This window comes from Thamnophis sirtalis, unplaced genomic scaffold (assembly GCF_051295495.1).
Source record: "Thamnophis sirtalis isolate CommonGarterSnake01/CBP01778 unplaced genomic scaffold, rThaSir2_p1.2 scaffold_11, whole genome shotgun sequence".
Lineage (NCBI taxonomy): Eukaryota > Metazoa > Chordata > Lepidosauria > Squamata > Natricidae > Thamnophis > Thamnophis sirtalis.
In genome coordinates, this window is record NW_028261391.1 from 15,949,197 (window position 1) to 15,967,160 (window position 17,964).

Sequence of the window (17,964 nt, forward strand, 5' to 3'; positions counted from 1 at the left end):
GGAGAGGGCTTTTACACCCCATCCCATCCCATGGAAGATGACTGCTAGGACAGTGATAGCTAGCCTTTTTGTTGTTGGGTGCCAAAAATGTAAGGGTGCGTGCATGGTAGCGCCTGCACCCATAATGCAAAGTGCACTCCCACATGCACATGTATGCACAACCCCCTCAATGCTCCCACACACACGCGCCACACTACTCGCCTTCAAGCTGAGCTTGGTATTATCTCCGGGGGGGCTGGGGAAGGCCGTTTTAACCTTCCACAGGCTCCAGGAAAGCCATACGGACATGAATGATATATAGCCTGCCTTTCCATTCTTTAGCTTAAACTGATATAATGTTCCTTCCTGTTTTTCCCCACAACCATTTCCACATTAGGCAGGGTTGCTGGTGTCAGACTTTGAGCTTCTGTGCCGAAGGTGAACAAGAATTGAGTCCGACACCTTAGGCATTATCCCAGGCTGACTGAGACTTGGAGAATACCATTAGAGCATGCTAGATGTGATGGGCAAGCAGGTTTAGGCAATGCCGTAGACTAAGCCATGATGGTTTTGCTTGAGATTTAGATATTTATTTTATTAAGACCTTATATGACCTTAGATATTTATTTTATTAAGACCTTATTAAGACCTTATATGACTGCCCAACTCATTCACTCACAACTCCGGATGACTTAACAGAATTAAAACCCCAAATATAAATCCCAACGAGCACCCACCCTCCTCAAACAAAACAAGGGATGGGCTCCATGTCGTTCTGGGGTTCCCCAGGCCTGCTGGCAAAATGAGATCTCCAGGGCTTTTTGAAAGAGTATCAGAGTGGAGGACAATCTGTTCCAGAGGGAGGGAACCACCACAGAGAAGGCCCTTCCTGGTCCCACTAGATTAGGATGGTCAAATTCAAGGCCCACAGGCCAGATGCGGCCCACAGCTGCTTAGATCTTGCCCATGGAAATATCAAAGGACCGGCCCCAGTGGTGAAATTCATTTTTTTTTACTATCGGTTATGTGGGCGAGGCTTGGTGGGCGTGGTATGGCTTGGTGGGCATGGCAGGGGAAGGATACTGCAAAATCTCCATTCCCACCCCACTCTGGGGCCAGCTAGAGGTGGCATTTGCCGGTTCTCTGAATTACTCAAAATTTCCGCTACCGGTTCTCCGAACTACTCAAAATTTCCGCTACCGGTTCTCTAGAACCTGTCAGAACCTGCTGGATTTCACCCCTGACCGGCCCTCAGTGCTTCTGCTGGCCAAAACGGACCACAGCTATTTTTTTTTTGGCCGTCAGAGTGTTAGAGGAGGCAGTACCTTGTTCACCTTCTCTTTAGCAACATCTGCCAACCAGAACTAGGTACCCTCCAAGATTGGGTTAATCCCCCACCCCATATTTCCACCCAAATATTAAACCCGGCTTAACTCTGCCTAGCTTCTAAATCCAGATAAGGAGAACCAAATGCTAAGCTTTGAACTACTGAGATAAGCATTGTCCCTCCGGAGTGGGGCGGCATACAAATTAAATAAACATACAAATTAAATAAACTCTAAACCTTGAGACTCTGCCTCCCGAAGCTCATCTAATTTTTCACATTTGATTCATTTAACATTTGTTCTTTTTTCTCCTCCAATATGGTATCTAAATTATTTGGCAGCAGCATAATGACATAAACACAGGTGTGTCAAAGCTAGGGCCCAATACAGCAAGGTGTTCATATCATCTTTCAAGTCAAACACATCAATTTCCACAGCCCGTTTTAGCTGGCAGAGTGCTGCAGGAGGCAGCACCTTCTTCACCTTCTCTTCAGCAGCATCTGCCAACGAGAAATAGGTACCCTCCAAGATCTGGATGGCTGTTGTTCAGAAGAGCCAAGAACATCTGGTTCTTCACCCAGGTCTTTGATCAGAGTGACCCCTTTCGTATCACTGAGTTTGTCTTCTTTTACGTTAATCTTTTACGGTGATTGATTTAATTGTATTTTTTTTTATTGTTGTGAAAACCACCCACGGCCATTAAGAATTGGGTGTTATATCAGTTTGGTAAATTATCACTAATATTAAGGCCTCCTCTAGGGCTGTGTCAGAGGTAGCAACGAAGATTGATAGACTGTTGGACAGACAGTTTTCAGAGACATCTGGAGAAATTATCAGTTCATGTATGCTCTGCTCCTATACAAAAGAGTCGAGCCTCATAGCAGCTGAGGACTCTACATGTCTTTAATCTCTACATTATGGAATTGAGACCATTTGTGCCAGAAAGTAAATCTCCCTTTGTCTGGAATAACTGTTTTGAACGCAAAGGGAAAAAATGCATCTTGAGCCTGTGTCAAATGCCCACCATGGTCATGCGCAACCAGGCTACGCCTACCCCGGCCATACCCCACTGCCACTCCTAGCCTTCCGAGGTCAAACACAACCCTGATATGGCCCTCAATGAAACTGAGTTTGATTCCCCTGCACTAGATGGACGTCCTTAAAAGAGGAAAACTGTAACATACCCTGCTTGCCCACTCTTGTTTCTCAGGTAGCTATATCTGGGAAAAGACAGTCCTTCAAATAACCTGACCCAAAGCCATGTAAGGTTTTAAAGGTGACAATCGACGCCTGAATCTTCAACTATCATTCAAAGTCATCTTTAAACTAACAAGGTACAGGATTGCAAATTGTGCTCATCGTTTCCCTAGTTAAATTATTCTCTGCTGGATAGTTTCTATTCATCGTACATAGGGGAGAGCCTGGTCTTGCAACATACAGATTTAATTTGGGGAAATAACATTTATTGAGGATGGCATAACTAGTTTGGCTTTGAAAGACCAGTAAAAATGAATATTATTTTGAGTTGGAGTCAACTTCTGGTGATCGTTTGGTCTCAGCCATGCAATCTTTGTAGCAATAGTACATAGATAGTTTGCCACTGCTGATGGCCAGGTTGTTTTTCAGATTCCCAGTCCAACTTACAACCCTGATATTACCTAATAGTCTCCCATTGAAGTCCTAACCAAATCTAACCATGTTTAGTGTCTGAGGCAGGTTTCAAAAATTGTTCGAACCTACTCTGTGGGCCTGGCCCCCTTTGTGGGAGTGGCTTGCCATCCAGGTGACCAGATGGGAGTGGCTTGCCGCCCATGTGACTGGATATGAAGATGCCAACGACACTTGTCAGAACCACCTTAAATTACCTCACACACAGCACTGGCATGCATGAGAATAGGATGTAAACTTGTTTTTTAAAAGGCATCTTTGGTTTGCGTTAAAACAACTTCAACACACGCAGTGTTCTGATTGCACCACAAACGCAGTAGTCATCCTTACCTTTCACAGAGGCACTGAGTTTTATAAATATGAGCATGATAGTGTAGAATAATCATATCCAAGGACCAGTGGTGGGTTTCAAAAAATGTTGGAACCTCTTCTGTAGGTGTCGCCTGCTTTCCGGGTCCACTGGTGCACTGAACATCTTCTAACCGGTTCAGTAGATTTGACGAACCGGTTCTACCGAATAGGTGCGAACTGGTAGGAACCCACCTCTGGTCTGAGGTCAGATAAAGTTGGGCTAAAGCTACCATTTCCTTTGTTTGAATAGTATAGTTGACTAGGGATTGGCTTGTTCATGCAAATGCCCTACTTTGCTAATTGTGGCTTTGTGGCAGGAGCTTTGAACTGTGCGTTGTATATGCATACATGCTTAAGTATGTGGTGACGATTATAGCCCCAACACTGACTCTGACTGTTGTTGTTGTTCTTTATTATTGTTGTGCTGAATGTTGAACAAGAAGATTGCCAAGGCAATAAAACTTTCCTCTGACACCCAAAGGGAGTTGATAAATTAGGAGTGACATGGGAGAAACAGACCATTAATAAATCTCTCAGCTAGCTACCCATTCTTTGCTTTACGAAAATTTTTGAATGCATGACTCGCCCTAGACTTTGTCTAGACTGGGCTTGTGAGTATCGGCATACTTATTTGAAAGTTAAGTCCTTAAAGGACATTGCAGAGATAGTTAATCGAATTTAGAAGTAGCACATTCAACAAACGGGTTGTGAGATAGCAAGGACAATGTATGCAGAAGCCCTGCTTTAATATTATTTACTTAAAAGTAAAGGTAAAGGTTCCCCTCACACATATGTGCTAGTCGTTCCCGACTCTAGGGGGCGGTGCTCATCTCCGTTTCAAAGCCGAAGAGCCAGCGCTGTCAGAAGACCTCTCTGTGGTTATGTGGCCGGCATGACTAAATGCCGAAGGCGCACGGAACACTGTCACCTTCCCACCAAAGGTGGTTCCTATTTTTCTACTTGCATTTTTTATGTACTTTCAAACTGCTAGGTTGGCAGAAGCTGGGACAAGTAACAGGAGCTCACTCAGTTATGCGGTGCTAGAGATTCAAACTGCTGACCTTTCTGATCGACAAGCTCAGCATCTTAGCCACTGAGCCACCGCGTTCCACATCATTTATTTACTGTGTCCAATTAAAGGTTTCAGATTAAAAGGCCTTGCCACCATTGGCGACATTGCTCATTTATGATATCCTTCTGAATTACCTGTGAAGGTAATTATACCACAACCACCATAAATATGGGGGTTCTTATTCTAAAATAGTCGTGGGCTTTCCTAAATTAATCCTTCTATTCAGTGTTAATAATGAAATAGTGTTGAAGTGCCCCAAGACTTGACACTAGCATGCTGACAAGGCCTCGTCCTGAGGCAACATCAGCACAGGGCCTGAAGTACATTTCCCCCCTAGTTCACTCTGACTTGGGAAGCTCACCACTTCCCAAGCACTGAGTTGTCCCTTCATCCCCAAAGTCACAACAAGGAGCAACTGTGATGGTAAAAGGGAAGTAGGCTTATGCCAACCTACTATGATATGCCATAGAAAGGCTGGGAGACATCCCCTCCCCCTTTATTCCAGTCCTAATATAATGAATCTGTCAGGGTCTCTGAAGGAACTTCTCCAAGTCCCTTTTGTATCAGGAAAGGGAGTGGCAACATCCCCACTGATTTGAGAAGCAGATAGCAAGAGAAACAAGGAATCCCCATCTTTACGAACTCGAATGGGATGCTGAAGGATGCAGCACTCTGCTTCCAAGGTTCTGTAACTTGACCCCATTTTTCTTTTCAATAAATCTGCCTCACTGTAATAAAAACCCTGTGAGAACCCAGCCTTTTTGATCTTGAACAGCTGCTACAGGCTTGGCACCAAGGGGAAGATCTGCCCTCTTCACGGATACAAGATTTACGAGACCTCGCCCCAACCCTGGCAGCTGATCCTCTGCAGCTTTGATCTCCTCCGCTTTGACCCCACTCCCTCCTAAGCTCCGTCCCTTTCAGAAAACACCTGGAGAATTAAGATGCATGCTATCAGCACCTCAAACATCTTATTTGCTAGGATTATGCAGCTATCATGGGAACTATGGGAAAGATTAGGTTTTTTTTAAGGTAGTGCTGACCAGTGTGATATAGTAAATACCCCCATCTGTTTTGAAATACCCTTTCAGCTGTTGGAAGAAATGTCTATCTGGGTTCGGTTCCAAGTGGGGAAAAAGACCCTGGAAACATGGAGGCTGTTTGGAAAGATGGTTTAATGGTGGACAGGATTACATGGCTTGAGCTCCTGAGCAGAAAAAAAAAGCCAAGATGCTGAGAGTGCCTGAGTTTTATATCCTCTGTTGGACCCCACCTCTCTGTTTCCTGTTCCTGTGTAAGAAATGTATCCCATTGACTGTCAGACTCCCAGGGCAACGTGGGTCTTAGCCAACTTTGTAGTCTTTGTCTGTCTCTCAGGCTTGTTTGAGTGCTGGCTGATGTAATCTTCCTAGGTGTCATGTGGTGAGATGGGTAGAGCGCTAGTCCTACCTTTGTTATATAGAATAGACTGGCTCAGGCCTTAATGGTCCATTGACAAAGATGGGGGATATGAGTTTCTGCCTCCCTTTTAGGGGGAAGTATTCAGCCCTTTTAATATTTCCTAAAATATTTCATTTTCTAGGAGAGAGGTGGGCGCTAACTTCCTACACAGCTTTGATTGAAGGTGCCACTAATCCCTAGCCTAGGAGAATTTTTCTAATTCTATGATTCTATGTTAGCTTTTCTTCTCTGTGTTTTTCCTTCCAAAAATCCTTTTACTGGGCTTCTTTCTGGTTCAGCTCCAGAGTGGGTCCAAGTAAGGTCATTCTTTTTTAGACCTAAATAGCTTGGATATCCAAATGGTGTAAAAACAGATTCAGATGTTAAATGCTTCTCCGGATTTATTTTTGGAGTTGGTTTTGGAGCAGTGATGACAAAGTAAGAGCATTGGTGAGAAGAGAAAAAAAAAGTGTATCTATGCACAGATCTGGACTAAAGGCTGAATTATATTTGCATAAAAATGAAATGGTGCAGTATACCAATTTCAGTTAGAATTGATTGCAAGAGAACTTTCAAAATCCTTTCTCATATTGATGGGCAGAGAAATTGTGTTGATTTCCCAAGGGATCAATCATCCGACTATTTTTCAAGGGCAGGATTTCCCTTTTGTGGTGACAGCTGTCCCATTTATGGTGACACCCCTTTGTATTACCACTGACAAAGCCCAATGGAAGAACTACCTTATAATTTAACCAAACCATGGCGCACCGAGGAAACTGCAGGCCACTATGGAAGACTGCACTATGGAGGTGTTTCATGTGCCACCCATGAAAATGCCTTAGAAATATTTTCTCTTCAACTTCGAAAGAAGTCTAAAAAGCTAATTTCAAGATCAAATGAGGTACTGTTGCCACTCTATAAAGCCTTAGTAAGACCACACCTTGAAGACTACATCCAGTTTTGATCACCACACTGCAAAAAAGATGTTGAGACTCTAGAAAGAGTGCAGAGAAGAGCAACCAAGATGATTAGGAGATTGGAGGCTAAAACATACGATGAATTGTTGCAGGAACTTGGCATGGCTAGTCTAGTGAAGAGAAGAACCAGGGGAGACATGATAGAAGTGTTCCAATATTTGAGAGGCTGTCACAGAGAGGAGGGGGGTCAAGCTATTGTCCAAAGCACCTGAAGTCCAGACAAGGAATAATGGATGGAAACTGAACAAAGAGAGATTAAACCTGGAAATAAGGAAAAAATTTCTGACAGTGAGAACGATCAACCAATGCCTTCAGAAGTTGTGGAAGCTTCATCACTGGAAGCTTTCAAGGAGAGCTGGATTGCCATCTGTCAGAAATGGTGTAGGGTCTCCTGCTTGGGCTGGGGTGGGGGTTGAACTAGATGACCTACAAGGTCCCTTTCAACTCTGTTAATGTAATCTACTATATTTTTCGGAGTATAAGACACACTTTTCCCTCCCCCTAAAAGAGGGTGAAAATTTGGGTGCGTCTTATACACCGAATATAACCAATAACAAGAAGCACACAGGAGGCTATGGTCTGCGGCAATCCCTGCAGCCTGGGACAGCTGATTGGGGGTATTCTGGGAGGCCGATCCACCTGCCAATCAGCTGTTCATGCTGAATCAGGCTGCAATAATGTGCTGAAGCTGACCTGGCTGTTCGCTATTTGCTGCCTCCTGCTTGAGCAGGGGGGTGGACTAGAAGACCTCCAAGGTCCCTTCCAGCTCTTTTCTGATTGATTGATATCACACACTAAAGTGTCTGTTGCTTCCTGAAAATATATTGTCTTCCGTTTCCCCCGGAGCTTTAACAACCTGATCTGTCTGATGGTTTGCCATGATGTGTGATTCTAGAAGAAATGCCCCTTTTGTAACATAATAGAGCCTCGGTTGACAGCATGGAAAAAGACTCCAGAGTTTCATGTTCTGCCCAGTGAAACTTGACAAAAACATGAACAATGTCCAGTCCCACTTTTCCTTACTCTCCAAAGATTTCGAGCAAGCAGAGATTGCATGTCGCAACTTGCTTACTTTCTCGTGCCATTGAAAACTTTAAAATATCATGGCTACTTTTATCACACTAAACAGACAATTCTTGAAATGTGGAAGGTCATATTTGCACTTTAATTATCTGGAAGGAAAGAAAAGCTATTTTTTTTTAAAAAAAAATCCTATAAAAGAATAGAAATAGTATTGGCAAATTTGTAATCCTCCTTTTCTCCAGCTTTCCCACTCTGCTAAGTATACAAGATTCTAACACCTAGAAAACTGCTAGGGCAGGGATCGGCAACATTAAACACTCAAAGAGCCACAAAGGTCCTAACCAGAAGCCTCTGTTCAATTCTGGAGCCAACCGGAAGTCCAGTTTCCCCCATCGTAGAGTCTCCTCCTAGCGCGGCATCCTTTTTCCTTCTACCTGTCCTAACCAAAAGCCCTATCAAAGCAACAGGGAGCCACAGCAGAGCGTGACCCGACAAAAGCGCGCACGACAAAAGCGCGCCGACAAAACCGTGTCGCTAAAACCGCGACGTCATCAACACGCCGACAACAGCACGTTGACAACAGCACGTCGACAGAAGGGCGATTTACAACAGGGTGTCGGCAGAAGGGCGATTTAAGTTAAGGTAAGGTTTAGGTTTAGGGTTAGCATTACGTTTAGGGTTAGCGTTAGCGTTAGGGTTAGAGTTAGTTTACAGTGCCCTTCTGTTGGCGCGCTGTTGTCGGCGCGATTCAGCGTTCATTCATCGGCGTGGTTCAGAACTCGCGGTTTTGTCACCACGGTTTAGTCGGGCGCGCTTTTGTCGGTGAACCACAGCAGAGGGATGAAAGAGCCGCATGCGGCTCCAGAGCCTCAGGTCATTACCCCTGAGCTAGGAAAAACAGCAAGATGGCTAAGTTGCTAAGGGTCTGACCATTTCCACCCATCTATTATTGCCAATATCGTTTTTAGAACTGGCTATTTTTACTAAGAATGTTAAAAAAAAATATGTGTAGCACTACAAATATGAGAAAAGCTAACTTTGTGCGATTTCTTAACTTCGTTAATAAAGTTTGTTTCAAATCTCTCCTTTGTTTTCAGTTTCAAAATGCTGTTGATTAATCTGTGGGTGTTTTTTTTTAATTTTTATACTCAGTTTGTAAATTTAAGAAATACCCTAAAACTAATTCAGGTGACCTTGGTTGCGTAAATATTATCCCGCCTTATGACCTCTCCTAAAATGTTTTTTTGTTTTAGGAAGACACATTGCTCCCGATTTCTGTTGTGCAACGCTGCACTTAGTTGGTAGCTTTTGCATCAGAAAGGGTGAAGCTGTCCGTGTTCAAATACATGCACTGGAAATACATAGCAAAAAAACCCAGGCATGCCTGTATGTGGCATGTGGTGAATGTGTGTAATTCTGCATAGCTTCATGCTTTGAGAATTTAGCATTCCGGTACAGTAGCTGAGTCCAGCAGCAAGCATCATCCAGTATTTGAAGAGGTTAAAATAGTAACACATAGCTTGTGTTCTGCATAGGTGCACATGTGTTTATAAGGCGACATAAATATTAGGGCTGCTAGGGAGAACTTTGGATAAGATCTCTGAAGGCTGTTGTATGCTGTCAATCTTGCCAGTATGAAAGTATTTGAAGGTATGTATAGCAGACGGGTGCTATATTATGTTCTTCTGCAATTGGAAAATATTGCACAGCCTTAGAGGAAAAGTTCCAGAAATAGATAAGTGTGACGTTTCCTGGCTGGTCCTTTTATAACCATTTCATTTGCTGCACCACCCAGTCTCTTATAAATGAAAAATGATCTAGGTATGCAACAATACGGTGCAGTCATTTGGCAAAGGAGCTTATGCGGAGCTTATCCTTTATTTCTTGCTGCCTCTGCAAATTAAATATCCCAATTTGGAACCAGTTTGGTGAAGTGGTTAAAGTGGCTGAGTTCTAATCCCGTTTTAGGCACAAAGCCAGCTAGATACCCCTTTGGTCAGTTACTCTTTCTCAGTTCTAGGAAGAAGGTAATGACACATTTGGAAATCTTGCCAAGAAAATTACAGAGACTTTTCCAGATAGCTGGCAAGAGTGAAAAAAACTGACTTGAAGATGTTAAAAAAAAATGTTCTCAATTTGGCAGATTCAGAGCCATTGTGGATTATATTAGCCGAGGTGGCGCAGTGGTTAGGGTGCAGTACTGCAGGCCACTTCAGCTGACTGTTATCTGCAGTTCAGCGGTTCAAATCTCACCGGCTCAAGGTTGACTCAGCTTTCCATCCTTCCGAGGTGGGTGAAATGAGGACCCAGACTGTGGGGGCGATATGCTGACTCTGTAAACCGCTTAGAGAGGGCTGAAAGCCCTATGAAGCGGTATATAAGTCTAACTGCTATTGCTATTGCTACAAGCAGTCCTTGATTTACGATCACAATTGAGCCCAAAATGTCTGTTCTTGAGACATTTGTTAAGTGAGTTTTGCCTCATTTACCCCATTTTTTTTGCCAGAGTTGTTAAGTGAATCTGTCTTCCCCTTTGGCTTTGTTGGTTGGAAAAAGATAAATCATATGACACGGGGCACTGCAACCTTCATAAATACGAGTCAATTGCCAAACTTCTGAATTTTGATCACATGTCCATGGGGATGTTACAAAGGTCGTAACTGCGAAAAATGGCCATGTCATTTTTTTCAGTGCCGCTGTAACTTTGAACAGTCACTAAATGAATTGTTGTAAATCAAGGACTAACTGTATTAGAATTGCAAAACTTGGATTCAGTTCCACCAACACGTATGTGGGAATCCACAAGCAGGACTCAAGCTAGTAGCAACAACAACTGGGTTTAAATTTGGAGAAAGGCTCCATCAAATAATAATAATACTGTAGCATTAAACAGTTAGAAATCCAACCCTTCTCCTCCCCATTACGAAATGTGTTTGTGTGTGTGTTTCAAGGATGAGGCTTTGCTCCCTTCAATTTCATTCATTTATTTGTTCTTAAGGAACTCAAGGCATCATAAATGCTTGAGGACCCAGATTGTTGGGGGCAATATGCTGACTCTCTGTAAACCGCTTAGAGAGGCCTGAAAGGCCTATGAAGCGGTATATAAGTCTACTGCTATAAATGCTTCCCTTGTCCTCCAGTGTTATCTACACAAAAGAGCCTTGTGGGATTGTTTGGGATGAGGCTTAGTGACTGGTGCAAGGTCAGCAGGGAATTTCCATGTTTGCGTGAAGAGTTGCATCTTTGCTTCCTTATCCCCATCCTTCCCTCTTTTGACCTTTCCATTGCAAATTCCGTTCCCCTCAAAAATCACAGAACTGCCGGAAAGAGGAAGGCCTATCAGCTTCCTTGATACGACTGTGATAGGCTGTTTGGACACTAGACCTGTGAGGGCGACCCTATGGCACGTGTGCCAGAGGTGGCACACAGAGACCTCTCCATGGTCGTGCACGCTGTCACCAGCTGGTCTAGTGGATTCTGGAGCACCAGCCAGCTGTTCTTCATGGAAGTTGGAGCACTGGAAAACTGCCCCCCCAAATGGCCTGAAAAACGGCCTGAAAAACAGCCCAAAACAGACAATGTTTCAGGCTGTTTTCAGGCTGTTTTTCGGGCCATTTTCATGCTGGTTTTTGGGCCGGTTTTTAAGCCAAAAACAGCCCAAAAGGTGGCCTGAAAACAGCCCCCAAAACAGGCATGTGCACGTGGCCAGTTGGTGTCCGGGTTTCCAGCACATGCACATGCATGCACGCGTGTTTCTGTTTGGGCACTCGGTGCAGAAAAGGTTTGCCATCTCTGCACTAGATCAACCTCTCCCAGATGTCTTCCCCAAATTCCCATCTAGCATGGCCATATATACAATATAGAAGATGACCTTGGTTTTCTTTTTTCATATTTCCATAATAATTAGGGCTTCGATGACTTATTGTTGACTCAAGACTCATGTCTTTTGAATTAAGCGTTGGCTGCAATTCAGAAGCACTTTGGAGCGTCCCAGAGCGAACATGCTTGTGGCATGTTCTGTACATGTGCTGAAGCAGACTCTGCACTGAGTTGAGATTTATTTTTGGTGGCTAGATGGACATATCCATACGGTTTTCCTGGCAACCTTGTGGCAGTGGTTTGCCTTTGCATTCTTCTACAAGTTTTTTCTTTCTTTCTTTCTTTCTTCCTTCCTTCCTTCCTTCCTTCCTTCTTTCTTTCTTTCTTTCTTTCTTTCTTTCTTTCTTTCTTTCTTTCTTTCCTAACTGGAATTTCCTAGAAGTTTCTCATCTTAAGTACTCACCATACCCAACCATGTTTAGCTTTTTTGAGGTCAGCCAAGGTGAAGTAGATGTTGCCACCTGAGTTGGACATATAGTTGGGGATCACAACCAAAACTTTATTGTCAACCAAGATAACAGTAAGTGCCACTGAATATGGATGAATGGGGCATATTCTAAGTCCTCCCGCCTCGTTAAATAACTACCATAATGGCTCCTGTAAGAAGTATTCGAATGATCACCTTATTATTTTAGTGCTTGTTGAGGCACATGGATTAAATGTTTTCATAAATGTCATCAGGCACAAGTGCCATGTTGTCATAACTACATTGTGCAATTATTATTAAATCAGCAACATTCAATTTACAACTGGTGATGTCACTTGCCTTCCTAGTCATCCTCTCCACAAATACTATACCCATGTAACTGGAATATTTGTGCAATAATTTTAAAAAGCATTACAGATAGTCCTTGACTTACAACCACTCGTTGAGTGACTGATGTTGCAGTGGCACTGAAAAAAGTGACATGTGACCGTCATGTGATCAAAATTCAGATGCTTGGCAACTGAGTCATATTGATGACAGTGGCAGTGTCCCGGGGTCATGTCATCACTTTTTGTGACCTTCTGACAAGCAAACTCAATGGGGAAACCAGGTTCCCTTCACAACTGTGTTACTAACTTAACAACTGTGGGTGATTCAGTTAACAACGGAGATCATAAAATGGAGCAAAACTCATTTAACAACTCTCTTGCATAGCGACATAAATTTTAGGCCCAATTGTGGTCTGTTGTTGAAGGCTACCTGTATTATTTTTCTTGGCTACTTTGGACAAATAAAGTATTTCAGATATCTCTAGAGGCAGGAGAGTGATTTCACCTGGTCTCTATCTTATAACAGGGCACCTTATGTGTTTATTAGATTTATATAGATTTATTTCTCCAAAAGCAATTGGGCAGCAATCCCATCTCCAGTTATGCCTGCGTCTTGTCTTGGGTCCAGAATCACCCAGTCAATTTGAGTCTAGTGCTGTAACTCGGAGTCTCACTTGCTTATAAAAACTTTAAATATAAAGTTATAAAGTCTTTTGTTTTCTTTTTAAATAGACTCTAATCAAGGAGAGGATCAACCCGAAATTAAAGACAAACTTCCTAACAGTGAAGACAATTAACCAGTGAAACAGCTTGCTTTCAGAAGTTGTGAGGGCTTCATCACTGGAGGCTTTTAAAAAGAAACTGTCATTTGTCTGAAATGGTATAGGGTCTCCTGCTTGGGCTAGAAGACCTCCAAGGTCCCTCCCAGCTCTGTTCTGAATTTAATTCATCTTTTGGCATTCTTATTTGTGTTGTGGCTTAAAGCCTCCATAGTAGCCTGAAGTTTGGCTTTGTGTTTTGTTTTAGATCCTTGAAATAATTAATATCTTTAGAACACAAACAGAACTTGGGGAAAGGCTCAAATTCATATATTCTTGATGTGGAGCATCGGGTGAGGTTTTTCTTTCTTTCTTTCCTTCTTTCTTTTCTCCACCTTTTCGGTTTCTTCCTTCCATTCTAACATTCTGCTTGCCAGGGAGTGGTTTTCCCTCGCTGAGCAACTTCATAGGCTGAAGGGATTCAGTGGGCTGGGTTTTCCCTCAAACAGCCTCTGGAACCAGCACTGAGCTACTCGGTGCTGAAGAGACGCAGCAAAACAAAAAAGCAAAAATCCTCACCGACTGTTGCTTTCCTGGCCACAGAAGAGTCCCACTGTGCTTTCTTTTGCTGAGCCACAGGATGAATATTTAACAAGCAGAGAGGGCTAGGTGTCGCTTTTTAGACGGACAATGGGGCACTTCCCTCTCCTGGGGCACAAGGTTAGTAAACTTTCAACTTCGGTCTTCCCCGTGTTAAATGTCCTGTCATTCCTCCTGACTCCGTGGCGCGGCCAGTGAAATAAGACAATCTAGAAAAAACCCTGACAACTGCTGTCTGGCTGCAGAGAGGGGGAAATGACTTTATATTTAAGGAAATGGTGTATCTGCTTTTGCAGGAGAGAGGCAGGGTGATGGGAATTTGGTGGTAAAAATGTCCCTGCTGTTTTTGTGCAAGCTTCCGAGTTCTGCTTCTTTTCCCTTGCATTTTCGAGACCCTGTTTTTAGTTTGCTTTTGGCGGAAAAGCAGCCGAGAGGTTTTTGAAACGGGGAATGGGGAATGAATGAGCTAAACTTTCACAAAAGTACAGGCTGTTTAAAGTTTCGGTTTGAAATTGTGTTCGCCGGCTATTTAGGTTGGTTTAGACCAGTGTTTTTCAACCTTTTTGTGCAAAGGCACACTTTTTTCATGAAAAAAATCACGAGGCACACCACCATTAGAAAATGTTTAAAAAATTTAACTGTGCCTATATTGACTATATATAAAGTAATTTTCCCACGGCACACCTTACACTATGTCACGGCACACTAGTGTGCCGCGGCACAGTGGTTGAAAAACACTGGTTTAGACACATCTGCCTAAATTTGCTAAGTAGAGGGTGGAGAACTTGCTATGGGTGCTTTAAAATCAGCATGCTTTCTAATCCCGTGGGATCTTTATCAAGCAAAGCATCAGGCAATGCTAAAATTGGATAATATGCAGATATTTGACAGCTATCCTTGAACATGTCATTAATAATTAGCGGATGGGACCATAAACTGTACCAGGACACCAAAATATGTATCTGGCAAGGAAGCAATTTGTGAACAGGGAAAGACAGAGTGATCATATTCTTTAAGATTAGTTCTTCATTTAGCTATGGGACTCAATAGTAACCTTGAACCCACCATTAGCTCCAACCTAGGGGACTTTTTAGGGTTATTCACATACAGAGAAAACTAAGTAAATGGGTGAAGAATTATGCAAAGTTAAAGGGGGTAAATTTCTCAGTGCAAATAAAACTGCAGAAAATGTGCACTCAGTTTAAAGCTACAGAGGGTGAATTGGCAGCGGACAGTGTATGGATGATTCTGGTCTGGGTGTTTAGTATCCCATCAATAATCAAGTGATTATTGAGGACAGTTTTTGCAAGATTCAGAACTGCAGAGCAAGCCTAAATGGTGCCACCCAGGTCTCCAATCTCTTGATAAACATGTTTGCCTTTGCAGCAATTGAGAGTTCAAGGAATCAGGAAGCAGTGTGTGTCTTCTCTGCAAGGCTCCCTGATTGACTTTTGCATCAATTAGTGTGCTTAGAAAGTAGGCACGGAAGCAGATTTCACGTTATTTGAACTGTTCTCGGAATGAGGTGTTTGAAATCAATTTATATCTAAAATGCATGCACGTGCTCATGTATTACATAGGTGGAAATGGAAGAAAGCTAATTAGGGAATTGCAAAACTATAAATCATCACTAGATGGCAGTAAAAATATTCAGGGAAACCCCCTCTCCCAACTCCTTTGCTGCCATCTAGTGATAATTTGGATTTATGCAGCACTGATCTGAGGGCCCTAGGGGGAGATAGTCTTGCCTGACAAGCATTGCCTGACAAGTTGTATTTCAACAACTCTGGAAAAATGTCAGCTTGGTGAAAGCTGCTTTTCATTATTCAGGGGCAGACTCCTGAGCAATGTATGAAAAGTTTCTGCTGATAAGACTCATTGACAGAAAGGTTTAGGAGACCAAACAGACCATACAAGAATTGCCTTGTGCAATTGGCAACTCTTCAGATATATTCGGACGTTCATTCATGAATTCTTGGCAGATGCATTTTTATTTTTATTTTTTGCATTCTCCGTGTAAAAGTTTGGGGGACCGTACTCCAGAGCAACTCAGCAATTTTACGATTTACAAATTTCATCTCCCAAAATTCCCCAGCCAGCACCTGACTGGAAAAGAAGCAGTAATAGGGATACAAAAAAGGGAGAAAGTTTAAACTACTATAGGAGAAGCTTTGATTAGCATTTGCATAAAAGAAAATCAGCCCAAGACTAATTGCTTGCGGGCTTCTTCCTGAATGTTTTCTTCTAAGCATCAAGCATTTGGGAATTGAGCCAGCATTAATTCACCCAGCAGGAAATCGCTTTGGAAAGTGAGGGTTTTTTTTTTTTTAAAGTAACATGGACTGCAAAATAACATCAGTCAACCGTTTCCCTCTGCCTGCGTTTCTTCAAGTCATACATGTAGAGCAGGGGTGTCAAACTGGTAGCCTGTGGGCCAGATGTGTCACACTCACCCCAGCTTTGTGAAGTGGATAAACGTCATGAAATATCACGTGATGACAATATGACGCAGCGACAGAGGTGGGTGGCTGCTGGTTTGGCCTGGTTCAGCCTAACCAGGAGTGGTGGTGGCGGGAGGCTCCGCCCACCCACCCGGATGCTTCTGCGGATGCGCAGAAGGTTCTGTGCATGCACAGAAGCATTGCGAACGTGACCGTGTGCACAAGTGAATCGGTAGTAAACCTGTTAGCAACCCACCACTGCACGGCAAGTTTGATACTTGTGATGTAGAGCAGGGGTGTCAAACTCAATTTCATTGAGGGCCACATCAGGGTTGTGTTTGACCTGGGGTGGGGGTGGGCAAGGTGAGTCTGGCCGGCTCAATGTCACTTGTGTTAAGGGCCCCTGTGGTGGCCCGAGTGCTCTGCCAGCAAAAACGGGCTCCCGAGCTCCTTTTTTTGGCTGTGACTGCCTCCTGCAAACCTCTGCCAGCGAAAACGGAGTTCGGGACCCCCCCCCCAGCTCCATTTTTGCTGGCAAAGGGACCATGGGACCATGGGCCGGTCCTTCGCTGTTCCCAGGGCAACCCCGCGGGCCAGAACTAAGCATCTCATGGACCGGATCTGGCTCCCAGGCCTTGAGTTTGACACCCCTGATGTAGGGGGTTGTATATTTACTGAATAACCTGCATGCCATTCCTTCAAGAGTAATGTACTTCTTAAAAGGGAAAGTCAAGAGCCAGCTTAATTGTGTCACTTATTTGTTGCTGAAGTTTTGTAATTCCTTGGAGCAAGTTAGCAAACAAGGGCTGCCAGCAGGCTTTCCAATCAATGTATCTTGATTTCTGTGCCATCCTTGAGCAGAATCTATCTAGGATCAGTTCGGACCTGTCTGTTCTTCAGGTGTGGGCTTTACGTTGAGCATCCACTGCTGTTCGTTTAGCCATTATTGTTCTTTGAATGCAAAATTGTCTAATTGCCTGTTGAGAGGTTGCATTAGTAGTGATGGTAGATGGCCCAGTCAGATTTTCCTCAGATGTGCTGGGAATTGTAACAGTCAGCACGATAATTTTGGCCAAGTGCCAAAACATCTGGAAGGCATCCTATTGGAGAAGCCGAGGGCAACAAAAGAACTAAACTAGGAATAATTTTATCTGCTTCTTTGCCCTTAAAAATTAGTGTTTTGTTTTTTTTACTGAAAGTAAGCTCAGACAGGTTGCAATAAAATAGAACACATTTCAAAAGTTTAAGGCCAAACTTGGCATCATATCCTATCAACAGCAGAAGCTCAACCCCAAGAGTAATGAAGGAGTATAAGATGCACTGGAGTATAAGATGCACCAAGGTTTTGAAGAGGCAAATTTTTTAAAAAAGTTTTTGCACTCTGCAAATCACCAGAAAACGGCCCGTTTTTTGTGAAAATGGCCCGTGATTTTTTTGCAAGAACGGCCCCCAAAAAGGCATGAATAGTCTTTAGGGGGCTTGCAGTGTGCTCCTGGGGGGCTGAGGGGCCAACATTGAGCAAAAAAACAGCCCGTTTTTCACTCATTTCTGCCTTCCCCAGCCCCCAGGAGCTCTCTGAAAGCCTTCTACAGGCTCTGCATGGCCGTTTTGGTGAAGGGGGCAGGGTTTCGGGAGGCAAAAAATGGTGTATTCAGTGTATAAGACTCACCCAGATTTTCAGCCTCTTTTTTGAGG

General features: G+C 43.4%; 1 protein-coding gene across 2 annotated transcripts in view; it reads left to right on the forward strand.

Moving 5' to 3' along the window:
• Positions 1-17,964, forward strand: part of PLD1 (phospholipase D1) — a 171,644-nt gene that overhangs the window by 18,733 nt on the left and 134,947 nt on the right. Inside the window, exon 1 of one of the 2 annotated variants that reach the window (XM_087725243.1) lies at positions 13,764-13,948. The exons of the other annotated variant lie outside the window; for it this stretch is intronic. The gene's annotated coding sequence lies outside the window, so the exon portion shown is untranslated. Of the gene's footprint in view, positions 1-13,763; positions 13,949-17,964 lie in introns of those variants that run through there. 2 annotated transcript variants of the gene reach the window in all.